Source organism: Papaver somniferum, chromosome 3, assembly GCF_003573695.1.
Source record: "Papaver somniferum cultivar HN1 chromosome 3, ASM357369v1, whole genome shotgun sequence".
NCBI lineage: Eukaryota > Viridiplantae > Streptophyta > Magnoliopsida > Ranunculales > Papaveraceae > Papaver > Papaver somniferum.
In genome coordinates, this window is record NC_039360.1 from 102,294,480 (window position 1) to 102,306,928 (window position 12,449).

General features: G+C 38.8%; 1 long non-coding RNA gene across 1 annotated transcript; it reads left to right on the forward strand.

Moving 5' to 3' along the window:
- On the forward strand, window positions 1–1,281 carry LOC113361526. Its single transcript, XR_003365165.1, has 2 exons — window positions 1–655; window positions 1,021–1,281. It is a non-coding gene; the product is annotated as an uncharacterized LOC113361526 (long non-coding RNA).
- Window positions 1,282–12,449: the final 11,168 nt, after the last annotated feature.

Here is a 12,449-nt window from a genome sequence, read left to right on the forward strand (position 1 = left end):
TCAAAAGCTTCGTGAAAACCTAACCTACACTACTACAGTCATCAAATTAATTCATCATTTCATGGCCGATTACATAGAAATTGGTATTTCTTTCGATGAGGTTCTACTCGCTACAATCAATAATTCTTTAGCTAATTTTAATCTCGGCGGTCCTGGTTCGCGTAATTACATACGACGACTGGTTCTTTTTAGGTTATTTGGCTCGTTCGACAAACCAACAATTAATGAACTTGCAAAATCTGTTGGAGATTTCTGCAAGAATCTCACTCATCCTGTCAATTTTTGTTTCTCTGCTATCGGGATGCATTACATTAACAAGTCGATGTTGTTATATGCTAGCCCTAATTTAACACTATTAGATCTACATACAAGATTGTATGATGCTATCACCTACGGCATAGGTTTGGATGTTCATGAAGACTTTACACCAGATAATTGGGTGCCTTCGGTAGCTTTAAGAGAAATTAATAATGATTACTTTGAGGAATCTTTAAGGGTATTTCGTGAAAGGATAAATTTACCAGTATATGGCTACGGTCTTTCAGTTGAAATACGTCGCTTAAGAATTGGGGATATAAAGATTGCAAGTTTTCCTCTTTCTCGTTTCCAGCTACCCATCCCACTTCCCTCGCCTCCGCTCCCATGACAACTTTAGGTATGAATCTTACATTTAAACTGCTTCTTAAATTTTGTGATAACCCTTGTCACCTGTAATACTGAATTTAGATGGATGTTTGCATCACACCTTCCATATCTGAACTCCTAGACTCATACTTGTGGTAGATTGTTCTAGTTGATAACTAGTAGGCATCCCCTCAACCAATTCTGTTTAATGAATTTTACGTAAACAGAATTAAAACTGGGGGGATATAGTGAGGGATACAAACTATAAATAACTAGTAGGCATCCTCACTATATCCCCCCAGTTTTAATGTAATGGTATTTATAGTTTTTGGTAAATCCTTGAAGTAAGATACACACGTTCTCTTCTAATTATCACACATGAATTCTGTTTTGTAGGAGGCAAGTAATACCAGCTCGGAAGTATAATAGAGAATTCTTATAACCTTTTTCTGGACTTCCTAGAAGGAAGATAGATCGAAGAGCACATTGGTTATACATTTCTAACCTTATTTTGGTCTTTCTAGTTTATGACACCAGTGCCATGCAACATATATGATTCATTTTGTGGAGGCTTAAAATTACTATTGTAGCTATTCACTATCTATTATCATCCTATATGTTCAATGGTTTAGTTAGTCTTATTGTTTATTGTTTTAATTACCTGTTTTAATATTTCTGTTGCAAATTTTGTGATTCTGAGTGTGTACCATAGGCATTTGTTTTCTTGTGTGTGAAACCTTTTGGGTCCAAAGGAAAGCTTAGAGTTGGGATCAAAATGAAAAGGTTCTGAACTTTATGGAACATGGTTGAGAGTGTGATAGAAATATTAGAGTTTCCAGATGTATAGTGTGTTCCTCATAGTTAATGACCTTGATGCCCACCTAATTATAGCAATAGTAGTACCCAACAAAATTTGTGGTGTTAATTTGTGCTTTTCAATCTGGGTTATATAAAATAATGACGATAAAAAAATAGTTCCACTCTTTGTTTAGTGTGTGGAGCAGTGAAAGAGATTTCTGCTTGCAGAAACTCGTGACAATCTCTTTATTATCTATTTCAGTTATTCTGTGGTGATGAGATTTGTATAAAAGATTTCTGATGCCCACCTAATTATAGCAAGATTTCTGATGCCCACCTAATTATAGCAATAGTTGACCTAGCAAAATCTTGTGTTGTGCTAAGTTAACAACTATTACTGAGTTGTTGTGTTAAGTTACCTAATTATAGCAACAGTTACGAAGAAACTGTTGTGCCGTTTCGAAAATTAGGTAAGCAGAGTGCTTTTCGATCTGGGTTACATTAAGTGCTGCAGTTAAAATAGTTGCACTCTATGTTTAGTATGTGGAGCAGTAGAGGAGATTTCTGTTTGCAGAAACTCGTCGACACCAAATTCTTTATTGAACCAATTTTGTTTTTTTGTTGCTATATTAAGGATGTGGACTGTTGTTGATGGATGATATAAACTTCTACTTTTATGATTTTCTGAGAATGAGAATGCAGTGGATGAAATGGAAGGGGTCGCCACTTCTGTAACTCAATAGAAAAAGAATCTATTGGTCTGATGATACATTGTTCGGTTAATAGTTTAGTTTATGATCTTAGAGTTGAGGACAGGCAGACGCCACCGAAAGCTGTTGTCTTTGTTTTGTAATGTCAAGATGAATATGTCAAATGATCTGGTGCTTGACATATTTCTCAACTAGGGTTCATGTAGTTTATGTCTTTGTGATACAAACTTGGAGGTTTTCTGATTCCTTCCTTCCTTTTTTTTTATTATTTTTTTTTTTGTGTATATAAATATGCATAACTTTCTTCCTTTTAGCTGATGTTTGTTTGTATTATTTAAGTTTTACTCTACTAGTTTCAAGAAATTTGTTTTTTCTTTTGATTTGTCAGCACATACTACAGCAGGGATTCTGAAGTTAAGGTTTAAAGTTTCTTTCAGTTTTTTTGTTGTGTTGAAATTTTTATGGTTTTCCATCACTTCTGTAAGATTAGTATTGGGCTTTTTGTGTGTTTCAAAATCTTTGGCTTCTAGGAAAGCTTAGTTTTGTGGCAAATTTGTTCTCTTCAGGTGGATGCATGAATCCAAGTCTTTTTACGATACGGTTAAAACTTTTGATTTTCTAGTTGCCATTGTTTCAATTGATGAAAATGTAAGGAGTCCAATTTTGTGGATACTCTTTAAAGAGTGTGCACATGACATTTTAATCTCCACCATTGATTTAATTTTGGGAGTTATGCAGTCTCCACCATGGTTTACTTAGTCTTGTTGTTTCTTCATGTCTTTACTATCTATTTCGGTTTTTTTGTTGTGTTGAAATTTTTATGGTTTTCCATCACTTCTGTAGGATTGATATGGGTTTTCTGTGTGTTTCAAAACCTTTGGCTTCTAGGAAAGCTTAGTTTTGTGGCAAAATTGTTCTCTTCAGATTGATGCATGAACAAATCGTTTTACGATACAGTTAGAACTTTTGATTTTCTAGTTAAAGGTTGGTATTGGGAGTTGCTGTAACCGATGAAAGTGAAAGGAGTCCGATTTTGTGGACACTCTTTAACGAGCGTGCAAATGAATCTCCACCATTGATTTAATTTTGGGAGTTAAGTAATGAGGCTTCTTAACTTTATAGAACATGATTGGGAGTGTGATGTAAACAGAAAGCAATTGATTAGAGTTTCCATACGTGTTTGATGAAAGTTATGGTTCATTTAGTGTTGTAGATAGTGGATTTTCGATGAGGGCTAAAATCGTAAATTCATAATTATACGAACCTCTGATCCAGCAATCAGACGTGAGTATTGAGACATGGGTCTCTCATCGAATTCTCAACGAAGAGTACTTTCTCTCGGAGTACATGTAGATATGTAGTCTCATGACTGGACAACGCCATATCTCATGAATACTGAACACTTTCAGTGATTATTTCTATATAGTATCACGAGATGGACGGTTCCTAGACAGCTTGCTCTGCTAGTATAGAGCGATAACGTCTTCAGGAACAAACAACAAGTTTACCCTGACTATATAAAGGATATGACTTACCGACAAGCTCACATCGGGATAATTAATGCTCCTAGACAGCTTGCTCTGCTAGTATAGAGCCACAAAGTTAGTTATTCCTAATTAAGATTAATTTTGTCGTGACATTCACTACTGAGTTCCCAGAATAATCTATCATTGCTCCTATCCCATGGTCGAATCCACGACTGGTCCCATGGAATGGCAATAACAACTGCTCCTATTCCATGGTCGAATCCATGACTGGTCCCATGGAATGACAATAAACAATTGTCTGATTCTATGATCGAATCCACAACTTGATCTCATAAAATAACAATAACTATATTATCTCATTACTCCGATTTCGTGATCGAATCCACAACTGGTCTCATAAATGGTAATAGATAAATCTTAATTACTCCGATTCTATGGTCGAATCTACGATCCCATGGAATGGTAATGCTCACTTTATTATTCTGAATTCGTAGTCGAATCCTCAGCTGATCCTATGAATTAATAATAAACATCTTATTACTCAGTTTTGTGAATTATTCTCCACTGAATTCCACAATTAGTAACAAATAATCAACAACCGGGCGTCTGAGCTACCTCTAAGTAAGCCCCGATCCAAATGGTGAAAGTGTGTTCAACGACGATGCACTAACAATCATCGCACGAACGAGTATTTCAAAATACAACGAAACGATGAAACTATGCAAAATAGGGAAGAAAATAATAAACAATTAAAAATATTGACCAAGGTGCTGGGAACACGGACACACGACCAACCGACCGTGTCGTTGTCAGTCCTACGCCAGTTTTATATTTTTAATACATTATTTTCCATGATTTAATGAAAATTCTCTAATTTGATCAAATCTCCTTCGTCTCGAGGAAACTCCTCGATTTCATGGTATTGTCATAAATCCATAAAGAATAATATAAAATTAAGGAAAGGAGTGCGGGGAGTGACCATGGGCCAACCGGCCGTGCCTTGGTCCCAGCCGGCCCCACACCTCACGGTTCTTTATTATTTTATTATTATTATTATTATTATTTCTCTAATTTCATGAAAAAACTCCTTGATTTCATGGTTTTTTTGCACAAATCACCAAATAATAATAAAATAAAATAAATTATGAAAACTTGTGGGACCGGGCCCTTGCCGGCCGGCCATGCCCTAGTCGGTCCTACACGCCCTTTTGTTTTATTATTATTTTTATTTTCCTTGAATTCATCAAATTCCTTGATTTCATGGTATTTCTCTCAAATGAGGAAAAATTCCCTCAAATCATGAAAAAATACCTAAAAAAAAATTAAAAGTTATGAAAACTCGTGGGATTGGGCCCTAGCCGGCCGGCCGCGCCTCCACGGTCTCACAACCCTTGTTTTATTATTTTAATATTTTTTGCTTCGCTGAACTCATGAAAACTCCTTCAATTCATGGAAACTCCCTAAATTCATCAAATTTCTCAAAATTCATGAATTTTTCATAAAATCATCAAAATATTATAAAATTAAGAAAAAGGCACCATGGGACCGTGGCCACGACCGGCCGACCATGCCTTGGCCTTGGCAGTCCCACGCCTCCTTCTTCCTTATTTTGTAATTATTTTTCATCGTCTCATGGTGTTTTTCTCAGTTTCGTCGAAACCCTAATTTTGGCATATTTTCTTGAATGGATGCCCAATTGCACGCCAGAAAATATCAAAATTCTCAGGACTGAGACCCGTACGCCTTGGGGACACGAGCGCGCTATCTTGACCGACCAAGATTGGCTCTTTGGCTTACAGAATCCGGTCCCATCAAGTTTCACAGTTTTGACCTAATTTGCACAATTGCACGTATTAGGTCCAAGACTCTTCCAAACACTTTGGATTTTCATGAAGTGATCATCAGGCGGTCACGTAACTACCAAGGGCCGGTTTCATGACCCCATGGTCGGTCCCTCATTCTATCATAATTAATTAGGTTTTCTCACCTAAGGCTCAGACGAGCATTTTTTAATAAATGATTAAACCAGCATTTGATCATTCTTTCACCAACAAATCGTCAACTCTTCAGGAGTTCTTTGTATTTGCTCACGTGAGCATATGGACACTACATGGTTGATCCACGGTCCCATGTAGTCACTCCCTCCTTCGTCCCATGGTTAAAATTCTGACGAACCATGAATTGATCATCAATTGATCAAATTAGGGTTTCTGAAACCAATGATCATCATTCCAGATTCCAACATTAATAATTTTACGACGACCTCATGGTCATTAATTTTATTAATTATGCTCGGTTCAACGACCAGTATTCTAATTAATATTTTTGGTACGCTGCCAATAATCCATCAGATGAGCAACACATGCTCAGACGATCAAATATTCAACAATTCATCACATGAGCAACACTTGCTCAGATGATAAATAATTGCTCAAACCAAGGAATATTGGTTCAACAATCAATATTCAACGATCCATCGAATGACCAATACTTGCTCACTTACTATACCTCTGTCTCATGACATGTTCAACTCATGAGTTTCAGAACATCATGTTCAACTCAGCAACTACATGGACTCATCGTCCCATCAAACCACGAAGTCATCAATTGACTAACATACCACGAGACGTCAATCGTGTCACTTTGGGGGGGATATCACTTAGGGTTTTGGTCTGGAGGTCTACGGCACGTGTGTTCAAACACACGATGGAATGTGAGCAAGTCGTGCAATCAGTTGAAGGAATTCACGAGGTAGTGGGTGGAAAATCGACCAAGTATCCATACGTTGAGCAACTGGTTTCAAACACGATCTCCACTTCCCCACTCCTTGATTCCATCAACTGTCACACTTCATGGGGTCATGGTGTCTAAAATTCCAGCAATATAAATAAGTCTCTGAATCATGATTGAATCATCAGCATCAACAGTATCATCAATCTCACGTCTCATCGACAACACGAGATCATCAACTCATCAATTGAGCAAATACTCTGAATTGAGCAATTTCAATCATTCAGAGCTTATTATATTCAGAATTCACACACCCACAATCTTTTATTACCATTGATTCCACACATTTCCCAGCTTCCCTCCTACAGATCAAACCATCCTCTCTTGTGACCGAATTTACTCTGGAACGGTCACTGTCTTGATTTAGGCCGGAGTACTACAGATTGATCTCTCGAATCTAAAGCACCCCCTTTGCAGCGGTGCATCTGTGTGAGGTTTAACATTTCGCTCGGTTCGAGGAGTCTCCTCCTTACGATCGTCTCCTCAATTCCTTAAAAACCAGCAAATCGTTTTTCCCCATCTACAGATTGGCGACCACAGTGGGAGATCATTCTCTCGGTTTCAATCTCACAATTACACAATATGGTTGATCTCAGGTCAGGATCAGTTACGAATCCTAACACAAACCGTGCTAGCACTAGCAACAACAACAATCAGAATATCCCGGAGACAATTCCGACCTCCAACACTGATGGTGGTGACATTACTCCTCCTCACGTCGAAGGTCATCCACTGTCCGGAAAACACCCTGAAGAAGTCAGAGGAGATCCACCATCCACCATTGCTGATCTTATCAAAGCGCAGGAGACTCTTGCAAAGAATCAAACTGACATGGTTGCTACACAGAAGGAGCTGTGTAATTATCTCAAAAATCTTACTGACAAGATGTCAGAGAAAAATCAAGATAAGGGAAAGGAGAAGGAGAAATCCCCAGACGACGATCCTGAAGTAATTCCAATCCATACAGTAGAAGACGACGAAGTCCGCAAAACTACTGCAGACAACTCATCAGCGAAGGGATCATCGAATTTCATCACTCGCGAGGATCTGGAGCACCTCTTGGAGAACCGTGGAAAAGACAAAACATCGCATGTCCATCGTCATCAACCTCCTTATCCTGCCGCTACGCAGAGGATTCCACTCCCAAAAGTTTATGTTTCTCCAACCTTCACCTTATATGATGGAACTGGCAATGCTCGGGAACATGTCTCTCGTTTTCTCGAAGCCCTGGGAGAACATGAACATAATCATGCCGCTCGTCTCAAGAAATTCTCAAAGTCTCTGAAAGGCAGAGCATACACATGGTATAACAACCATCGCACCAGAGACTATCAACAATTGGGGAGAAATGGTTAACGCATTCTACAGGAAATACTTCTTCGTGTCAGAACAAGTCACCCTCTCCGACCTTGGAAGAATGTTTCAGAGGGTCAGTGAAAATCCCAATGATTATGTGAAAAGGTTCAGAGTCCAAGCCCTGGATTGTCATGACCCAAACGTCACGGAGCAACAACTGGTGGACTTGTGCATCAATGGCATGCTCCCGGTCTACAGGGCCTTATTGGAGAACCTTCGTTTCCAGACTTTCTCAGAGCTTCACGAAGCTGTGAAAAGGTCGGCAACCACTGCACCCGCTCATTTGGAAAGAGAAAAGTCTACAAAGACTGAGGATTCAAAAGACACTCGAGGAAGCAGGCATTTGATCAACAAGCAGTACAACCTGCAACCTTCAGCAAATGCTGTCGCAGAAGGGAGTAAGCGAAAAGCAGAACCACAACACAAGCAGACTTCCTCCACCCCTTCAAAGGCACACAAGAAGGAGAATTAAAAAGTCCCTCTTCAGCATACGGAAGATCCAGAAGCACCTGATTTTCCCTGTTCAATGAAAGAAGTTAATGAACTACTCGATGCCTGGATCCAAGATGGTGCAATCAAATTTCCTTATGTCAAGAAGGAACCAACTGAAGAAGCTATGGAAAATCCTCGGTATTGTCGCTTCCATAGATACGTAAGCCATCCCACAAGTGATTGCAAAATTTTTAAGCGCATATTCAAAGAAAAGGTCGAATCAGGAGAGCTCAACCTGAGGACTGAGGGAGTACACAAAACCCCCCTCCCAGTCAGAACTTTTACCATCTCTGAACCTCTTGTCAAGGAAGCGGTCCAATCTCTGATCGAACATGTCTGCGAGTTGTTGTATCTTTTGAAAGCTCAAAGGAAAGACATGTTTGCTGCACTGAACCACATCGTGTCCGGAAAACGCATGCTGATCCAAGAGACCACCACCGAACCTTCAGTCACCGACAAAGAAATGTATGACTGGGGACTGCTCACCACAGTGCACATTAAAGGAAATGAGTTCAAGAGGGCGTTCGTCGATGTTGGTACCGCTGTCAACATCATCCCTTTGAAAACTCTCAGAGTTGCTGGTATTACTCGACATGAAGCCACCCACGCTCCCATAGCAATCAGGTACCACGAAGGAATCTCCAGAGACGCACACGGCTTCATCACTCTCAAAGTTACGGAAATATTGATCTGCACTGAGGCCAAGTTTTTCATAATCCGGGAAGACCCTGGATACGACATGGTCCTTGGAAGAACTTGGATTCATGCTGGAAAGATAACGATGCCTTCAACACATCCTGTCATCGACAAGGATTCCGAGTCAGAAGACGAAGCAGAGGACGCACCACCGTTTGAGCATCTGGAAGAAGTAAAAACTCTGATGGGACTTACGCAGGAACTTGGAGAAAATCCGCACACCTTTGTCAGAAGGTTTCAAGCTCAGGAAAGTCTTATTCCTCTTCATGCTCCAATATTACCAATGTTCAGATATGCTACTATGGTCCATGGACTTCTCCCCATGAACAATTTAGCAGTCATCAAAAGCTACGAGTGGGTAACTTCACCTCAGCAATATTACACCCAATGTTTGGGTTCAGAATTTCTTCAAATCGGTCACTCCATCGAGAGGTTTATTGTTGAAGACCTGGCTAAGCATGATCAACGCTATGCTGGATACTCTCTTCCGCGCGAGTGTCCATATGTGCCACAATCGTGGAATTCCGTCAAAAAGGGAATTCTGAATCAGCGGAAGATATTCAAGGCACGATCGACCAAGCCTAACAAGTTTCATGAAGGAGACCTGGTTCTCAAAGCAGTTCAGCGCGGTCTTCATTCTACAAGGAACTCCAATTGGGAAGGACCATTCATGGTCGCTAAGTCCATGGCCAGAGGATACTACAAATTGATCAACACAAATGACAGAACCCTGCTAGTAATTCACGAAAATTGGCTCAAGGCGTCTATCTGAAATTATTGGACATTTGAGGTATTGGGCGTTCGAAGCATTCATGACATTTGGATTTAACATTTAGGATTTTCTTTCATTTGTATTTCAATTCCTCCAAAACGTGTGCGATACTTGCGATTAGTATTTGAAGTCAGCAATTTATCAAAATTCAGTTCATATTTCTTAAAAGAAAATCTCTATCAAATCTACAAGAAAATCCTTAAACATCAGTCAATCCAAAACCATCTAAATATCAAAACCCAAGTATAAACCTCACATCTCTCAGAAGTTCAAGAGATAATCAAAAGAAATCAGCAAGAAAAGGCTTTGACTCATCAGCATCCTTCAAGATTTGCAAAGCCGCCCTCTCCTCGTTCAACTCCTCGGTCAGCTTGGAAATCTTGTCCTCCTTCTCCTTCACAACATCATTTGGAAAGGGTATGTTCTTCTCACATGAATCCTTGATAACGTTTATTTGCTTGCGAAGCCATTTCACGTTGAGGCCAAGTCTCTCTGAATTCTCCAAGTTAAACTCCCAATGAAAGAGTATATCTGGGGTCACAGTATTCCTAGGTCTGGCACGCATATCGCTCACGACACGCAAGATAACGCCTACTTGCATGGTGTAGGATCAGAATCTCACAACAATAATGCCTCAGCGAAATTATCAACAACACAACACAACAGTGTCGCAGTACAATTTCTAAAATGACATGATAAACGACGTCAACTAAAATCATGAGAAAAATGTGATGGTCCTGCGAAAATTAGAGAGTTTGCGAGATTAACATTTGTAAGGATGCGAGAATATCGCAAGTCATATCCGAAAATAAAGGACAGATTAGCTGTCATCCACTATGTAATTCCCTATAAATAGTCGTTCCATTGTAAAGGAAAGGAGAGATCTTTTTCTGAGTGAGAAGCAAGTAAATAGGAGAGAGAAAATCTAGAGCAGTGGTTATTCTTAATTCCTTTATCTTTTCTTGTAAGATTGTTCAAAGATTGATCAATAAAATTAAGATTGTTAATCTAAAATGAGTTGAATGTTAATGAAATCTTGTGAGGGGTGTAGTGTAGGATTTCCTACAACTACATAATGGCTCTAGAAACAGGGAACATTGAAGATTATTCTATAAAAAATTGAAGATTAATATTGAGATTGGTGAAGATTTGGAGTGATTGATTAAAAATTTTACATAATCTCTTGCAATTCGTTAACATTGAAGAAATGGCTAGAAGAAGAAATACATCAGAACAACTAACTACTGTTAGAAGAAGCAAGAGAATTGCTGGAAGAGAAAGAAGTGAAATGGGAGAATCTACTAGAATGAGAAATAATGGAGAAAATCAAATTCAACCACCAGTTCAACAAACACTAGTACAAGGAAGGAATATATATTATGATAGGGTGAGTATACACACTTGGCAATCAAATTTCGCAGAAGAAGTAGAAGAAGAGCAGCAAACCAGAAACCATAGACAGGTAGAAAGAAATCAAGAAGCAGATGAAGGAATAATTCATGGAGATGAGGAAATTGGAGTGTTAGAAACGTTGAGACGAAGAATACATGAAGAAAGAAAATCTGAGGCAGAAGAACGTGCAAATCTAACAAGGCAAAATCACGAATTGAGGATGGAAAATATGAGACTACAGAGTAGAAGATCGAGAAGTATTACAAAATCATATTCAAGATCGACTAGAAGAGAGATGAGGCGAAACTCACCCACAATTAATGTTGGAAACAATATTCAAGAAGAAATATCAAATCCTAATGAAGAATATCGTGAAAATAGAGAAAGAACTGATGATCGTTACGTTCAACAAAATGAAACTTTTGATGATAGGCAAAATGATAGAAATCAAGAGAATGGACAACGTCAAGGACGAAATGATCAAGATGGCGAAGGGAATCGAGAGGAAGGAAGGAGAATTTTACATGAGAGAGAAGCTCAAAGAAATCAACAAACGATTGAAGAAGAAATTGAAAGACATTATGCTGGACAAGCACGTTTAATTTGCGAACGTGAAAGATTGAGAGCGGAAATAGAAGAACAAGAGCTTCAGGAGACAATTCGCCAGAACAATCACGACAATCGAGAAAGAAGGCGTACACAAAACCAAAATAACGGTAATATCAATGAAGAGTATGATAGAGTACAGAGGATGGCTGAAATACAGCGAATGTAATTAATAAGAAATGAACAAAATCATGAAGGGGAAAATGAGAGACATCATCATATGCGAATTCAAGATAGAGATGAGGAAGAGAATCGCAGAAGAAGGCGAGATGAGTATAATGAAGAAGAAATGAAAAATTTCGTGAGAGAAGAAAGACATGAACGCAGAAGAAAGGAGCCGAAATTAAAAAGACCAATGGATCAAAATTCAGGTGTAAATAAACAAATCTTGAAAGAATTAGAAGAAATGAGAGGAATGCTAAATAATAGAGGAGAGGTAGGCAGAAGACAATCAGATGAAGTTATAGAAGAAGATGAGAAAACTCAATTTACAAGGGAAGTACAACTAGGAGGAATACCTCCGAAATGCAATTTGCCCGCATTAACCAGCATTTTTGATGGAACAACTTGTGCAATTAAACACATTAAAGCCTACGTGAGGTGTATGTTGCAATGGGAAAATCATGATGCCGTATTATGCAAGTATTTTGCATCCATCTTAACAGGGGAGGCGTTAAAATGGTTCGAAGGTCTACCAAAGAATACAATAACATCCTTCAATCATTT